This window comes from Hypanus sabinus, chromosome 1 (assembly GCF_030144855.1).
Source record: "Hypanus sabinus isolate sHypSab1 chromosome 1, sHypSab1.hap1, whole genome shotgun sequence".
NCBI classification, from domain to species: domain Eukaryota; kingdom Metazoa; phylum Chordata; class Chondrichthyes; order Myliobatiformes; family Dasyatidae; genus Hypanus; species Hypanus sabinus.
Genome location: NC_082706.1, coordinates 201,323,857 through 201,341,398, shown reverse-complemented (window position 1 = coordinate 201,341,398; position 17,542 = coordinate 201,323,857). Strand labels below are relative to the sequence as shown.

Here is a 17,542-nt window from a genome sequence, read left to right as displayed (position 1 = left end):
ACAGAAATGTTTATTCACTGACAAAATCAAAGGTTCACAAAACTATTTACAATTTAAAATACAATCATTGGTACAAACCAAACACTCAAGTTCCTTTGGGAACTTCATGGAACTTTCCTACTGTGCCCATAAGGACCACATCTGCCTTCGCCAAGGACACCCAGGCAGAGGGCTTGGGCAGAGCCCTCAAATGCCTGATAGCTGGACATGTGAATGCTAGTTTGGTTAGGCCCAGGAGCAAGCTGAACAGGAAATCTCCTGAGCATCCCACCTACCTCTGTACTGGATGACAGCCGATAAGGACCGTGGGGCTGAAGTGGAGCGCCATGGTAACCATGTCAGTTTGCGCAATGCTATTAGGGCTCGGGGTGCCCGAGTTCAGAGTTCAATCCCAGCATCCTCTGCAAGGAATTTGTACGTTCTCCCCATGGAGTGCGTGTGTTTCCTCCAGTTTCCTCCCACAGTCCAAAAGCGTACCATTAATTAGACATTGTAAATTGTCCCGTGATTAGGCTAGGGTAATGTTGTAATGTGAGTATTATTAAAAGTGGAACGAGCTTCCAGTAGAAGTGATAGAGGCAGGTTCGATATTAACATTTAAAGTAAAATCGGATAGGTATATGGACAGGAAAGGAATGGAGGGTTATGGGCTGAGTGCGGGTCAGGACTAGGTGAGAGTAAGTGTTCGGCATGGACTAGAAGGGCCGAGAGGGCCTGTTTCCGTGCTGTAATTGTTATATGGTTATGTTAAAAGTAAGTTAATGCTAATCAGGGAGCTGTTGGTAGCAAGAGGTGGGATCCGGGGTTGTCGGGGGTCTTTACATCCGCTCTTTTTACTCCCCCTATGCATTGTATCTAGTTCCTCCACCCAGGACGTACGGGGTACCTGGAAACCTCTGTATTGTAAATATCATTTGCCGTTTCCGATAAAGATGCTCTTTTGGCCATCAATTTGCCGAGTGGTCTGTTTGTAAAGTAGAAGTTACCACATATCTTTGGTGACGAGGTAAACTGGTTTTGTGGCCCCGTTTTCGATCAGGAGCTGTGACCGGGCGAGGAGCCCCGTGTTCGTATGGCTGCGATCAGAACGGTCGGTGTGTTCGACGAGCAAATCGAGGAGTGGCCGGAGTACGAGGAAAGGTTGGGCCACTTTTTCTGTGCTAATGGAGATACTGAGGAGGCTAAGAAGCGCTCTGTTCTCCCGAGTGTGTGTGGGGAAGGACACACAAGTTGATAAGGGACTTAGCCTCGCCGCGGAAACCGGGAGAAATTCCATATGACGAACTGGTCAAGTTCGCGGGGAACCACCACAATCCGAAGCTTTCGGTGATTGTCCGACAGTTCAAGTTTCACAGCCACGTCCGGAAGCCAGCTCAGTCTGTGGGCGATTTTGTGGCCGAGCTTCGGCAGCTGTCGGAGCATTGCGATTTCGGAGCCGTGTCGGCTGACGTGCTCCGTGTCAGATTAGTATGTGGCATTAATAACGCCGCTTGTTGGAGGAAACCCCACCGTTGATTTTCAAGACGCCCCGAGAGATTGCTCAAGGCATGGAGTTGGCTGCTGATAATGCCAAGGATATACAGAAAGGATGTGGAGGGTCGCAGTCGACGGCAGTGCTCCGAGTCGGGAGGGAGACTGGTAAACAGGCAAAGCGGGTGGAATGTTTTCAGTGTGGAGGAACACACTATGCAAATGTTTGTAAATTCAAAGATACTGTCTGCCATGCTTGTGGCAAAAAGGGACATTTAGTTAAAAAGTGCAGGAGTTTAAGGGTAAGGTTAAGCCTGGGCAGGGGAAAGCTCAGCAGGCTCAGGCAGCCACACACCACCGAGGGGAAGCAGACGAAGAGGCAGCGTGTGCCTACAACATGTTTGGGGTGGAAACGGATGAGGGACCACCTGAACCATATTATGCCACAGTTACTGTCAGGGGAAAGGACATTAAGTTCGAGATTGATTCAGGGGCTACTGCATCGGTCATTAGTGAAGAGACCTACAGGAGGACATGGGGATCCAACCTGCCTCCCATCAGACCATCTAAGCTCCAACTCAGGACCTATACGGGGCAGCCCATACCTCATTTAGGGGTGTTATCTGTGGATATTACGGCTGAGGGCCAGAAGGCTTAAGCCAGGCTGGTGATAGCTAAGGGCAGTGGGCCCAGTCTTCTGGGCCGCGATTGGCTTCGCAAAATTCAGCTCAACTGGCATGAGTTTAAATATGCACAGCTGACGGAAGAGCGTGAGGTGCAGCGTGCAGATGAAGTCACCGATGGCAATGTGAGTGACAGACATAGTCCGGACACATTTGAGAGTGAGCTCGCAGCACAGCTTGTGGCTCTTCAGCCTATTACAGGAGCAATTGAAGTTACCCCCTTGGCACTGAAAGCCAGCACGCCACTTCTAGTATGGCGAAGCAGTGACCCAGCTCTTGTACCACCTGCCCCGTTACAGCAAGGTGCGTCTCAGCCTGATGATCCCGCTAACCTGCATTTGAAGCCAATCGTAACGGTAGCAAACGGGGCATCCGCAGACAATGTAAGAACAGAGCCTCCAGGACCAGCAAACAAGCATTCAGAAAGCACTCTAAGTGATTTGACAAAGAAACTAGAATTTTCTGGAGGCGGTGGCTCCCTGGGAATCCATGTGGTGCCTTTTAACTCTACACTGAGTGGAAGATTCCTTGGCCTGAGTATTCGTGGAATTGAAGAGAACAGCCTTTCAAGAAAAGAGAACATGTTGAACTCCAGATAGTTCCAAGTCATAACAAGGAACTCTGAAAAATTTGCAATTGGGTCTATTCTGAGCCACGGTCAAAAACCAAAGTTCTTTCTTCAGTGTGTTCCAAGCCAGGTGGCAAACCTGCAGATGCCGTTTATCGCAATAATGCTGAGAATAGCTTGCCACCGATTTCAAAGAAGCTCAGTAGTCCAAAACAGTTAAGGAGCAATGACCACTTAATGCATACTAGGAAAGTATGTCCACCAGTGACTTTGCTAGAGGGAGAGATGCTGGCAGAGGGGGCAGAGTCCCCTGAAGAGGATGGACATTCTCACATGGACATACAGACCCCTCTCGTGTCCCCAACAGTAGATCCACCCAAAACATACTCACCAGCAGTGCCTGCTGGGTCACCGGGGGTAGTGCGTAGATCGCAGTGCCCTCACAAACCTCCTGACAGACTGAATCTTTGATTGGATAGTTTCTTTTGTTGTTAGATTGAATGTTGAATTTGCCATGTTTTTTTTTAGGTGTTTTTGTATTGGTAACCTGTTGCTAATGATACCACTGTTTTTATATCCCAGTCCTTCTATATTTGGGGAATGTTGGATTTTAAAGGGGCAGAAGTGTTGTGATGTGAGTATTATTAAAAGCAAGTTAATACTACCGGGGTTGGCGGGGTCTTTACTTCCGCTTTTTTTCATCCCAGTATGCATTGTATCTAGTTCCTCCACCCAGGCCGCACGAGGTACCTGGAAGCCTCTGTATTGTAAATATCCTTTGCCATCCCAGATAAAGATGCTCTTTTGGCCATCAAGTTGTCGAGTGGTCTGCTTGTAAAGTAGAAGTTACCACAGGTTAAACTATGGGTTGCTGGTGGCATGGCTTGAAAGGCCAAAAGGGCCTGTTCCACATGGTATATCTAAATAAAATAAAAGTAAAGTACAACCAGATCTTGAGGTGCAGTCCTTTCAGATATTCAAACAACTTCTCGCACGCCGTGTAAACCTGCTACACTGGCTCCTCTTTGTCACAGAAAGGACAGGTGGATGAGGTGTTAGCTTCACTATGGGTTGCCAGTGTGCCGGGGGAATATCCCTGCATACTGAAAGAGTTGCATTATAAAAATGTCTTTTACGTTTGTTTTTCATCTTAAATGTGATTTTGGAACTGTTGAAGCCTGGGATATGCAGTTTAGGATCGTGTGGGTGCTTCAGCACCATGCGGGATTCTGGGAGGCAGAGGCAACGTGAGTGAACCTCGTGGCGAGAAGGCTGCGGGATGGCAGTGGGGCACAACCCAATGTTCAACTCCATTGTCGATGAGAGAGACTGAAACATCGAGGCGAATGGAAAGGCGAGTGTTGGCTGCCTGTCTTTTGATCACTGGTGGGATCGCTCTGCGACGGAGAGGGGAGACTGCTTTTTGATCGCTGGTGGGATCGCTCTGCTACGGAGAGGGGAGACTGCTTTTTGATTGCTGGTGGGATCGCTCTGCTACGGAGAGGGGAGACTGCTTTTTGATCGCTGGTGGGATCACTCTGCTACGGAGAAGGGAGACAGTCTTTTGATCGCTGGTGGGATCACTCTGCTACAGAGAGGGGAGACTGCCTTTTGATCGCTGGTGGGATCACTCTGCGACAGAGAGGGGAGACTGCTTTTTGATCGCTGGTGGGATCGCTCTGCTACGGAGAGGGGAGACTGCCTTTTGATCGCTGGTGGGATCACTCTGCGACGGAGAGGGGAGACTGCTTTTTGATCGCTGGTGGGATCGCTCTGCTACGGAAAGGGGAGACTGCCTTTTGATCGCTGGTGGGATCACTGTGCGACGGAGAGGGGAGACTGCTTTTTGATCGCTGGTGGGATCGCTCTGCTACGGAGAGGGGAGACTGCCTTTTGATTGCTGGTGGGATCACTCTGCGACGGAGAGGGGAGACTGCTTTTTGATCGCTGGTGGGATCACTCTGCGACGGAGAGGGGAGACTGCTTTTTGATCGCTGGTGGGATCGCTCTGCTACGGAGAGGGGAGACTGCCTTTTGATCGCTGGTGGGATCACTCTGCGACGGAGAGGGGAGACTGCTTTTTGATCGCTGGTGGGATCACTCTGCTACGGAGAGGGGAGACTGCTTTTTGATCGCTGGTGGGATCACTCTGCTACGGAGAAGGGAAACTGCTTTTTAATCACCGCTAGGATCACTCTGCTACGGAGAAGGGAAACTGCTTTTTAATCACCGCTAGGATCACTCTGCTATGGAGAGAAGTGACTGTCCTTTGATCGCTGGTGGGATTGTTCTGCTACAGAGAGGAGAAACTGCCTTTTGATCACTGGTAAAATCTCTCTGCTATGGAGAGGGGTTTGGCTGATTGATCACTGGTAAAATTGCTCTGCTATGGAGAGGGGAGTCTGCCTTTTGATCACTGGTGGGATCACTCTGCTACGGAGAGGGGAGTCTGCCTTTTGATCACTGGTGAGATCGCTCTGCTATAGAGAGGAAATTGCCTGCCGCTGGGCGCGGAGAGCGTTACCCAGGTTTTCTGTGTTTTGGATATGGATTTGGACTAGACTTTTTTCAGTCTTATAGTTTTTATATTCTGTGTTTTTCGCCTGATCTTCCTCATTGTTTTTTGGTTTTGTGTGTGGCGAAGAGGGACTTGTGGGTCAATGTGCCTGTTCCACCATTGTTTATTTTTGTGTGGAAAGGAGGGATGAGGGGATTGGTGATTGTTCTGCCGTACATTTCTTTCTTGTTTTGTTTTTGTGGCTATCCGGAGATTAAGAATTTCAGAGTTATATACTTTGATAATAGAATGAAGCTTTGAAACTATGAAAAATACAGATTACTCAGTAAAACAGTAGTTATATTTTATTTATTTTTATTTATTGTGTTACGTACCCTTGTCATGTGGCTGGTTTTGAAGCTATACTGGACTTGAGGTAATGGTCTTGTGATGCTGGAGTGACATCATTTTCCCGCCAGTAGAGGTCATGTGACAGGTTTTTTTTACAGGGTATAAAAGGAGGACCCCTCCCTGTGAGGAGGGGCAATCCGAGGCTGGATTTGCCATGTTGACTTCATGCCACTGTGTGATCTAATATTATGATGCAGTTTAGTTGAAAGATGGAGTTCTATTTAATGCCTAAAGTTTAAAAGGTCATTGCCGCAGTTTCTTTATAATACTGCTAGTTAAAAATCAGTGGAGAGTGAAGATCGGAATTCGGGAGTTAAAAGATAGAGGAAAGTCGATTTCGACGGTGAAACAGGTTCGACCTTGTTAGATCCTCATTCGGAAGGAATTCGTTGACTGTGCTCGTGTTAATCCCTGTGAATAGCAGAAAGGATTGAGTACAGTGCTGTAAAGGAAAGGTCAGTGCCTTTAAGCCATTTCATTTTTCATCTTCGTAAATTCTTCGTGGGAAAAGTAGTTCGACTGGGAACCGCAGCAACACGACGTGAAAGAGAATTTAAATCATCTTAAAAAGTCTCTCCCGTGAATGGACTGTAAGCATTTTGAACTTTTGCAATACTACTTTGAAGAACTGTTTTTGCAACATCGCTTTAAGAACTGTTTAAGCTTCATTGCTTTAAGATCTGTTTAAGCTGCCGCACAGCAGCTGATTTTTGGTTACGTTAGTGATTTGTTTACTTTTGGGGGTTTGTTTTTCAGTGTTTAATAAATGTTTTATTTCTTATAAAAACTCCTGCCTCACATATATTTATTGTTGCTGAATCCGTAACAATTGAGCAAGAGCACAGAATAGGCCCTTCCAGTCCTTGAAGTCACACTGCCCAGCAATTCCCCGATTTCATGAGACAACTTACAATGTCCAATTAACCTACCAAATGGTACAGCTTTGGACTGTGGGAGGAAACCAGAGCACTCGGAGGAAACCCACATGGAGAACGTGCAAACTCCTTACAGGCAGCAGCAGGAATTGAACTCTAATCACCTGTACCGTAAAGCATTGTGCTAGCCACTGCACTACTGCACCAAACATTGTTTACTGCATTCTTTATGTGCAATTAAACTCAAAATTATTTTTACACATGTGTAGGCAACAAGCCTACAAAGAGAATTACTATTTCAAGGATCAACTTTATTCGCCATATACATTTACGTGTATTGGGAATCTGAAGTGGCGTGTTGGTCAGAGTGAGACATACAACAAAAAGCAAGAATATTCAATATTTATTGTGGATAATAAATTATGTCCTTAAGACAGTAAGATATAGGTGCAGAATTAGGCCATTTGGCCCATCATATCTGTACCACCATTTCATCATGGCTGATCCATTTCCCTCTCAGCCCCAATCTCCTGCCTTCTCCCTGTATCCCTTCATGCCCCGGCCAATCAAGAATCTGTCAGTCTCTGCCTTAAATATACATAAAGACTTGACCTCCACAGCTGCCTGTGATAACAAATCCCATAGATTCACCACCCTCTGGCTAAAGAAATTTCTCCGCATCTCCATTCTAACACAGCACCTGCTATTCTATAGCTGTGTCCTCTGACCCTAGGCTCCCTCATCATAAAATCCACTCGATCAAGGCCTTTCACAATTATGTATTGAAAGAAAGGTTTAAGTGCTGATACAGAAGAGCATGTGTATAAATGTCACTGTGTATTTGCAATGTAAGCAGCATCGTATAAAGTGGTTAAAAGTGTTTACAGTGCAGTGATGGTGGTAATAAGTTCTAAGTTTCTGGATTAAACAAAATCAAGTGCATTTAATAATAATATTGTAGAAGTTTGTTATCACACTGTTTCCATAGGAGTGGATAAAATGTTGAGGTTCCTACAGTTAATTAGGTACATTTTTAAAAGATTGCAAAAGGTGCATCCAGCTGCAGCTCCTATCAGACCGAGTTAGGGAATTGGAGCAGGAGCTGGATGAACTATGGATCATTCGGGAGGCAGAGACAGAGATAGATAAGAGTTATTAGGAGGTAGTCACAATGAAAAGACAGGAGGTAGGCAAATGGGTGACAGTCAAGAGAGAGAGGGGGAGTAGACAGAGAGAGCAGAGCACCCCTGTGGCCAATCCCATCAACAATAAGTATACCGTTTTGGATACTGTTGATGGGGATGACCTACCAGGAACAAGTTGCAGTGGTCCTGTCTCTGGCACTGAGGTTGGACCCTCGACTAGGAAGGGGAGAAGGGAAGAGAAGAGAGTGGTTGTGATAGGGGATTCTATAGTCAGGGGGCAGATAGGAGATTTTGTGGGGAAGATCGGGAGTCTTGGATGGTATGTTATCTCCCCGGTGCCGGGGTCCGGGACATCACAGATCGGGTGCAGGTTATTCTCAAGAGAGAGGGCAAGAACCCAGATGTTATGGTCCATGTAGGGACGAATGACATGGGTAGGATGAGTGAGGGGGTCCTCCGTAGGGAGTTCAGGGAGTTAGGTGCGAAGCTGAAGAGCAGGACCTCCAGGGTAACAATCTCAGGATCGCTGCTTGTGCCACGTGCGAGTGAGGCAAGGAACAGAAGGATTATACAGATGGCTGAGAGGATGGTGCAGGAGGGAGGGCTTCAGGTTTTTAGATAATTGGGCTTTGTTCCAGGGAAGGTGGGATCTGTTCCGACAGGACGGATTACACCTCAACTGGAGCGGTACTAACATTCTTGCAGGAAAGTTTGCTAGTGCTGTTTGGTGGGGTTTAAACTAAATTTGCAGGGGGCAGGGATCCAGAATGTGAGAGAGGATAGCGAGATGAAGAATAAAGGACAGGTGGGGACTACACGGTTCCGGAATATTAAGTGTGTAGTAGAGGAAGGTGAGACGGAACAAGTGATAAGGAGGACACATGTACAGAGGGATGGTCTGACAGAACATGGAGTTAAATGTGTTGAAAGAATAAGTAAATTTAGGAAGGACAACAAAATTCTAGGGGCGTATAGCCCGATGGGAGCGCGGGGAGCTGGGTTAAGCACAATAGGCAGCGATTTAAACAGAGAGAGGAGAAATGGGCTAAAAATTCTATATCTGAATGCAGGAAGTGTCAGAAATAAGGTGGATGAGCTTGAAGCTCAGGTGAGAATGGGTAACGATGAGGTTGTTGGGATAATGGAGACATGGCTGCAGGGAGATCAGACCTGGGAAATGAATGTGCGAGGGTATACGTGCTATCTTAGGGACAGAAATGTGGGCAGAGGGGTTGGGGTGGCCCTGTTGGTGAGAAATAAGATTCAGTCCTTTGCAAGGGGGGACATAGGATCAGGAGAAGTAGAGTCTATGTGGATAGAACTGAGGAACAGTAAGGGCAAAAAGACCCTAATGGGTGTTGTCTACAGGCCACCAAACAGTAGCATGGATATTGGTTGCAAGTTGAATAGGGAGTTAACATTGGCATGTGGCAAAGGTAATGTCGCAGTAGTTATGGGGGATTTCAACATGTAGGTGAACTGGGAGAATCAGGCTGGTGGTGGACCCCAGGATAGGGAGTTTGTAGAGTGCCTACGGGATGCATTCTTGGAACAGCTTGTACGAGAGCCGACCAGAGACAAGGCTATTCTGGATTTAGTGTTATGTAATGAACAGGATTTGATAAGCGATCTTGAAGTAAAGGAGCCATTAGGAGGTAGTGACCATAATATGATAAGTTTTTATCTGCAATTTGAGAAGGATAAGGGCAGATCGGAGTTGTCAGTGTTGCAGTTGAACAAAGGAGACTATGGAGCCATGAGGGAGAAGCTGGCCAAAGTTAACTGGATGGATATCCTAGCAGAAAAGACAGTGGAACAGCAATGGCAGGTATTCTTGGGAATAATGCACAAGGTGCAAAATCAGTTCATACCCCAGAGAAGGAAGGATTCAAAGGGGGGAAAGGGGCCACAGTGGTTGACAAAGGAAGTCAGAGATTGCGTAGCATTTAAAAAAAAGAAGTATGACAGAGCTAAGGTGAGTGGGAAGGCAGATAATTGGGAAATTTTTAAGGAACAACAGAACTTAACTAAAAAGGCAATACGGGGAGAAAAAATGAGGTACGAACGCAAGCTAGCCAGGAATATAAAGGAAGATAGCAAAAGCTTTTTTAGGTATGTGAAGAGAAAGAAGATAGTTAAGAACAATGTTGGGCCCTTGAAGAATGAATTGGGTGAAATTGTTATGGGAAACCGAGAAATGGCAGAAGAATTTAACAAGTACTTTAGATCTGTCTTCACTAGGAAAGACACAAGCAATCTCCCAGATGTATGGATGGGCCAAGGACATAGGGTAACAGAGGAAATGAAACAGATTGACATTAGGAAGGAAACAGTGATGAGTAGACTGATGGGACTAAAGGCTAACAAATCCCCAGGTCCAGATGGTCTGCATCCTAGGGTACTAAAGGAGGTGGCTCTGGAAATTGCGGATGCATTGGTAATCATTTTCCAATGTTCCTTAGATTCAGGAGCAGTTCCTGAGGATTGGAGAATGGCTACTGTTATCCCACTTTTTAAGAAAGGAGGGAGGGAGAAAACAGAGAACTATCATCCTGTCAGCCTAACATCAATAGTGGGGAAGATGCTAGAGTCCATTATTAAAGATGAAATAGTGGCACATCTGGATAGCAGTGATAGGATTAGGCCGAGCCAGCATGGATTTACCAAGGGCAAATCATCTATTGGAGTTTTTCGAGGATGTAACCAGGAAGTTAGACAAGGGAGATCCAGTGGATGTAGTGTACCTTGATTTTCAGAAGGCATTTGATAAGGTCCCACATAGGAGATTGATGGGTAAAATCAGAGCTCATGGCATTGGGGGGAAGATATTGACATGGATAGAAAACTGGTTGGCAGATAGAAAACAAAGGGTAGCGGTGAATGGGTGTTTCTCGGAATGGTAGGTGGTGCCACAGGACTCGGTATTGGGACCACAGCTGTTTACGATTTACATCAACGATTTAGATGAAAGCATTGAGAATACCATCAGCAAGTTTGCTGATCATACTAAGCTGGGTGGCAGTGTGACATGTGATGAGGATGTTAGGAGAATTCAGGGTGACTTGGATAGGCTGGGTGAGTGGGCAGATGCTTGGCAGATGACGTTTAATTTGAATAAGTGTGATGTTATCCACTTTGGGAGTAAGAACAGGAAGGCAGATTATTATCTGAACGGTGTAGAGTTAGATAAGGGAGAAATACAAAGGGATCTAGGAATCCTTGTTCATCAGTCACTGAAGGTGAATGAGCAAGTGCAGCAGGCAGTGAAGAAGGCTAATGGAATGTTGGCCTTTATTACAAAGGGAATTGAATACAAGAGCAAGGAAATCCTTTTGCATTTGTACAGGGCCCTGGTGAGACCACACCTGGAGTATTGCGTACAGTTTTGGTCTCCAGGGTTAAGGAAGGACATCCTGGCTGTAGAGGAAGTGCAGCGTAGATTCACAAGTTTAATTCCTGGGATGTCCGGACTGTCTTACGCAGAGAGGTTAGAGAGACCGGGCTTGTACACGCTGGAATTAAGGAGACTGAGAGGGGATCTGATTGCAACATATAAGATTATTAAGGGATTGGACAAGATAGAGGCAGGAAATATGTTCCAGTTGCTGGGAGAGTCCAGTACCAGAGGGCATGGTTTAAGAATAAGGGGTAGATCATTTAGGACAGAGTTAAGGAAAAACTTCTTCTCCCAGAGAGTTGTGGGGATGTGGAATGCTCTGCCTCAGAAGGCAGTGGAGGCCAATTCTCTGGATGCTTTCAAGAAGGAGCTAGATAAGTATCTTATGGATAGGGGATTCAAGGGATATGGGGACAATGCAGGAACCGGGTATTGATAATAAATGATCAGCCATGATCTCAGAGTGGCGGTGCAGGCTCGAAGGGCCAAATGGTCTACTTCTGCATCTATTGTCTATTGACTCATATGCACATTACATAAGTGTTGGCGCATGGCCTAGTGGGCAAGGGGCCTAGTGGGCATCAGACTAGTAACCTGTAGGTCACTGGTACGAGCCTCAGCTGAGGCAGCGTGTTTTTGTCCTTGTGCAAGGCACTTAATAACACATTGCTCTGCGACGTCACCGGTGCCATGCTGCATGGGTCCTCGTGCCCTTCCCTTGGACAACATCGGTGGCGTGGAGCTTGGGCAACTGCCGGTCTGCCATACAACCCTCCCCAGGCCTGCACCCTGGAAACTCCAGGCGCAGATCCATGGTCTCTCGAGACCGACGGATGCCGCCACCACCACATTACATAGAACATGGGAAAGTACTGCACTGGAACAGGCCATTCGGCCCACAGTGTTGTGCTGAACCAGCTAAAAAACAAATCAGAATCACCCAAACACTATTCCCTCCCACCTATACCATGCCCATATCCCTCCATCTTCCTCACAACTACCTGCCTATCCAAACATCTCTTGAAGGCCCCTAATGTATTTGCCTCTGCCAGCATACCAGGCAGCGCATTCCAGGAATCCACCCCTCTCTGAGTAAAAAAACTTACCCCTCACATCCCCCTTGAACCTACCCCCTCTCACTTTCGATGCACGCCCTCTGGTATTAGATATTTCAACCCTGGGAAACAGATACTCTCGCTCCACTCTAGCAATGCCTGTTATGATCTTAGAAACCTCTATCAGGTCTCCTGTCAGCCTCTGACACTCCACAGAAACCATCCCAAGTTTATCTAGCCTTTCATGGTAGCACATGTCCGCTGGACCAGGCAGCATTCGAGTGAACCTTTTATGCACCTCTCCAAAGCCTCAACATCCATCCTATAGTGGAGTGGCCAAAACTGAGGGAAGGGTGGATTTCATTAACATGATCTTTAAATCTTTCTATGTCAGATTTCTTAATGTGAAACTTAAGATAGAAAATACTTTACAGTTTGAATCAAAATGAGATGCATCACAACTAAAAAGACTTCTTTCATGTTAAATTAGGTAACAGTTTGTCTCTCACAGATTTGCTAATATTTCATTCGAGTTTGATTAACTGCTTTATCCACCTGTCTCTGTGGTTTTGCTGTATCAGAATCAGAGCCTGGCTTAATATCACCAGCATTATGGCATGAATTTTTTTAAATTTGCGGCAGCAGTACAATGCATGATAAATATAGGAAAAAAAAACAAACTGAATCACAGGGAGTATATACATGCATATTAAATAGTTAAATTAAGGTAAATAGAGCAAAAACAGAAATTAAAAAGAAGTGAGGTAGTGTACATGGGTTTAATGTCCATTTTGAAATTGGATTGCGGAGGAGAAGAAGCTGTTCCTGAATCACTGAGTGTGAGCCTTCAGTCTCCTTTACCTCCTACCCGATGGTAACAATGAGAAGAGGGCATGCCCTGGGCAGGGGTCCTTGATGACGGAAGCAGTTGTACTGAGGCACCTTGAAGATGTCTTGGATATTATGGAGTTTAGTACCCAAGATGGAGCTGACTAACCTTACAACTCTCTGCAGCTTTTTTCAGTCCTGTGCAGTAGCCCCCCTTCCCCCATACCAAACGGTGGTGCAGCCTGTCAGAATGCTCTCCGCGGTACATCTGTAGAAGTTTTTGAGTGCTTTAGGTGAGAAACCAAATCTCCTCAAACTCCTGATGAAATATAGCCACTGTCTTGCCTTTGTAGATGCATCGATATGTTGGGACCAGGTTAGATCCTCAGAGATCTTGACTCCCAGGAACTTGAAGCTGCTCACTCTCTCCCCTTCTGATCCCTCTGGGAGGATTGGTTTGTGTTCCCTCATCTGACCCTTCCTGAAGATTCATAAAGTGTTACAGCACAAGACCCCAGTCAGTCCAGATTGGCAACAACATTTCCTTTACAATCTCAGTCGGCACACAAGGCTGTGTGCTTAGCCCCCTGCTCCACTCACTTTATGCTTACGACTGTGTGGCTCAGCATAGCTCCAGTGCTATATTTAGCAGGATCCTCATTCGGATCCTCTATATTTAACTAGATCCTCAGTTTCCTCACTTGGAGACCCCAGTTCAGATTGGCAACAATATCTCCTCCATGATCTCCATCAGCACTGTGCGCCACAAGGCTGGGTGCTTAGCCCCCTGCTCTACTTGCTCTACAATTACAACTGTGGGGTAAAGCACAGCTCCAATGCCATATTTAAGCTTGCTGATGACACCACAGTCATAGGCCAAATCAAAGATGGTGATGAATCAGCATACAGGAAGGAGATTGAAAATCTGGCTGATAGACACCACAACAACAATCTTTTACTCAGTGTCAGCAAGACCAAGAAGCTGAATATTGAGGAAGCCAAAGGTCTTTGAGCTAGTCTTCATGAGGGGCTTAGAGGTAGAGAGGGTCAGCAACTTTAAATTCCTCAGGGTCATCATTTCAGAGGACCTGTCCTGGGCCCAGCGTGTCAGTCTAATTACCAAGAAAACTCAGCAGCATCTTCACTTCCTGAGGAGTTTGTGAAGATTGGGGATGACAACTTCCATAGATGTGTGGTGAAGAGTATATTGACTGGATGCATCACAGCCTGGTATGGAAAAACCAAATGCCCTTGCATGGAAAATCATACAAAATGTACTGGATATGGCCCAGTCCGTCACTGGTAAAGCCCTCCACACCACTGAGCACATTTACATGGACAGGTTGCAGGAAGGCAACATCCATCATTAGGGAACCCCCACCCCCACCCAGCTCATGCTCTCGTCATTCTGCTGCCATCAGAAAGAAGGTACAAGAGCCTCAGGACTCACACCACCTGGTTCAAGAACAGAAACTACCCCTCAACCATCAGGCTCCTGAACCAGAGGGGATAACCTCACTCAAATTCAATTGCCCTATCACTATACTGTACCTAGAACCTATGGACTCAAATTCAAGGATTCTTCATCTCATGTTCTTGATGTTTATTGTTCATTTATTAATTAATTTATTATTATTATTTGTTTTTCTTTCTTTTCTGTATTGTATTTGCTCAGTTTGTTGTCTTTTACACATTGGTTGCCCACCCTGTTGGGGGTGATTTTCATTGATTCTATTATCTTTATTGGGTTTATTGAGTATGCCTGCAAGGAAATGAATCTCAGGGTTGTATATGGTGACATTCTGTATATGTACTTTGATGATAAGTTTACTTTAGACTAAAATTAGACATTAGCCAAAGTTAGACTAACATTTCAGACTCCCCTGTCTTCATTTGAATTAGTTTAATGTTCTGAAATTATAAAATATACGAGGGGTGATTGATAAGTTTGTGGCCTAAGGTAGAACGAGATTAGTTATACAGCTCCCGTTGCAAACACATGCATTTCAACTCTTTGTGTAATTATGCAGAAAGTTTGAAGTTAATAATTCATTGGGGTGATTGATAAGTTTGTGGCCTAAGATAAAAGGAGGTGAGTTATTAACTTCAAACTTGCTGCATAACCAGGACTGTCAATGGTCAAATTCACCCATGAATTAGAAGAATGTGTGGGGATCTCATTGAAATCTACCAAATGTTGAAAGGACTAAATAAGGTGTTTGTGGAGAGGATGTTTCCTCTGGTGGGTGCATCCAGAACTAGAGGGGACAGCTCAAAATTTAGAACAGAGGTAAAGAGGAATTATTTTAGCCAAAGAGTGGTGAATCAGTGGAATTCTCTGCCACAGACAGTGGTGGAGGCCAAGTCGGTGAGTATGTTTAAAGCAGATTGTGGTGAACTATGTGCCTGTCGGGACACGCCCCTGCTGACTGCTCCTGTGGCTCCTCCCACAGGCCCCTGTATAAAGGAGACCTGCGGCCTGACGCTCGGCCTCAGTCTCCAAGACCTTGTATGATAGACACTCACTCCTGGTTCCTGCTTCCAGTCAATAAAAGCCGATATCTCGCCTACGTCTCAGTGTGAGTTATTGATGGTGCATCACAGATGTTGGTAGATTCCTGATTGATTGGAAGACAGGTGTATGGGTTGAATGGGATCTAGAATCAGCCATGCTGAAATGGCGGAGCCGGCTCAATAATTGAAAGGCCTAATTCTGCTCCTACAGCTTATGGAATGGCTTTCACAGATCAACATCGTCCTGGAACTTGGGCTTTGCTGATTACTGATAACTCCCTGCCAGGTCCTGGGAGAATCTACACATTGCAGTAGGCCTCATATGGAGTTTTACATTCAGTTCTGGTTGCCCTATTATAAAAAGGATGTTGAGGTTTTAGAGAGGGTGCAGAAGCTGTTCACCAGGATGCTACCTGGATTGGAGATAATCATCACAATTCTATTTCATTTAACTATAGCATTAGAGAGTGGTAGGAACAGACAAGTTAGGAAACCATTTAATTGGAGTAAGGGGAAATATGAGGCCCTCAGGCAGGAACTTGGAAACATAAATTGGAAACAGATGTTCTCAGGGAAACATATGGAAGAAATGTGGCAAATGTTCAGGGGATATTCGCGTGGAATTCTGCATAGGTACATTCCAATGAGACAGGAAAAGGATGGTAAAGTACAGGAACCATGGTGTACAAAGGCTGTTGTAAATCTAGTCAAGAGGAAACTAAAAGTTCAAAAAACTAGGTAGTAATAGAGATCTAGAAACTTATAAGGCTAGCAGGAAGGAGCTTAAGTATGAAAATAGGGCAGCCAGAAGGGACCATGATAAGGCTTTGGCGGACAGAATTAAGGAAAACCCCAAGGCATTATACAAGTATGTGAAAAGCAAGAGGATAAAACATGTGAAAATAGGACCAGTCAAACGAGACAGTGGAAAAGTGTGTATGGAACTGGAGGAAATAGCAGAGATACTTAATGAATACTTTGCTACAGTATTCACTATGGAAAAAAGACCTTGGTGATTGTAGGGATAACGTAGTGAATTGAAAAGCTTGAGCATATAGACATTAAGGAAGAGGATATTTTGGAGCTTTTGGAAAGCATGAGGTTGGATAAGTCACTGGGACTGGACAAGGTGTACCCCAGGCTCCTGTGGGAGGTGAGGGAGGAGATTGCTGAGCTTCTGGCGATGATCTTTGCATCATCACTGGGGATGGGAGCGGTTCCGGAGGACTGGAGGTTTGCAGATGTTGTTCCCTTATTCAAGAAAGGGAGTAGAGTTAGCTCAGGAAATTATAGACCAGTGAGTCTTATTTCAGTGGTTGGTAAGTTGATGGAGAAGATCTTGAGATGCAGGATTTATGAATATTTGGAGAGGCATAATATGATTAGGAATAGTCAGCATGGCTTTGTCAAAGACAGATCATGCCTTATGAGCCTGATTGAATTTTTTGAGGATGTGACTAAACACATTGATGAAGGTAGACCAGTAGATGTTGTGTATATGGATTTCAGCAAGGCATTTGATAAGGTACCCCATGCAAGGCTTATTGAGATAGTAAGGAGGCATGAGATCCAAGGGGACATTGCTTTGTGGATCCAGAACTGGCTTGCCCACAGAAGGCAAAGTGTAGTTGTAGACAGGTCATATTCTGCATGGAGGTCAGTGACCAGTGGTGTGTCTCAGGGATCTGTTCTGGCACCCCTACTCTTCATGATTTTTATAAATGACCTGTATGAGGAAGCGGAGGGATGGATTAGTAAATTTGCTGATCACACAAAGGTTCGGGATGTTGTGGATAGAGAGGAGGGCTGTCAAAGGTTACAGCAGGATGTTGATAGGATGCAAGACTGGGCTGAGAAGTGGTCGATGGAGTTCAACCCAGATAAATGTGAGGTGGTTCATTTTGGTAGGTTAAATATGACGGCAGGATATAGCATTAATGGTAAGATTCTTGACAGTGTGGAGAATCAGAGGGATCTTGGGGTCTGAGTCCATAGGACACTCAAAGCTGCTAAACAGGTTGACTGTGTGGTTAAGAAGGCATACGATGCATTGGTCTTAATCAACTGTGGGATTGAGTTCAAAAGCCGAGAGGTAATGT

General features: G+C 45.5%; 1 protein-coding gene across 2 annotated transcripts in view; it reads right to left on the bottom strand.

Moving 5' to 3' along the window:
* Positions 1-17,542, bottom strand: part of LOC132385208 (collectin-10-like) — a 133,323-nt gene that overhangs the window by 62,382 nt on the left and 53,399 nt on the right. The gene's annotated exons all lie outside the window — the stretch shown is intronic.